Raw genomic sequence first — 336 nt, 5'->3', positions numbered from 1 at the left:
CGATCGAAACAAGTGATATTCAGAGGGAGCAATGTTTGATGAATATGGCGGGTGGGATAAAACTTCCCAATTGAGTGTTTCCAAGTAGGTTTTGACTGGCGCCGCAACATGTGGACGAGCATTATCATGCAGGAGAATAATTTTGTCGTGTCTGGAGTAGTAGTGGGCGCGTTTTTCTTTGAGTGCTCGGCTCAATCTCATCAATTGTGTTTGGTAGAGAGCCCCAGTAATGATTTCGTTCGGTTTGAGCAACTCATAATACACGACACCAAGCTGATCCCACCAAATACACAACATGAGTTTTTTTCCATGAATATTCGGCTTGGCTGTCGATGT

Source organism: Odontomachus brunneus, unplaced genomic scaffold, assembly GCF_010583005.1.
Source record: "Odontomachus brunneus isolate Ranch 3 - 2012 unplaced genomic scaffold, Obru_v1 Obru_scaffold_037, whole genome shotgun sequence".
NCBI lineage: Eukaryota > Metazoa > Arthropoda > Insecta > Hymenoptera > Formicidae > Odontomachus > Odontomachus brunneus.
Note: the sequence above shows the minus strand (reverse complement) of the source record.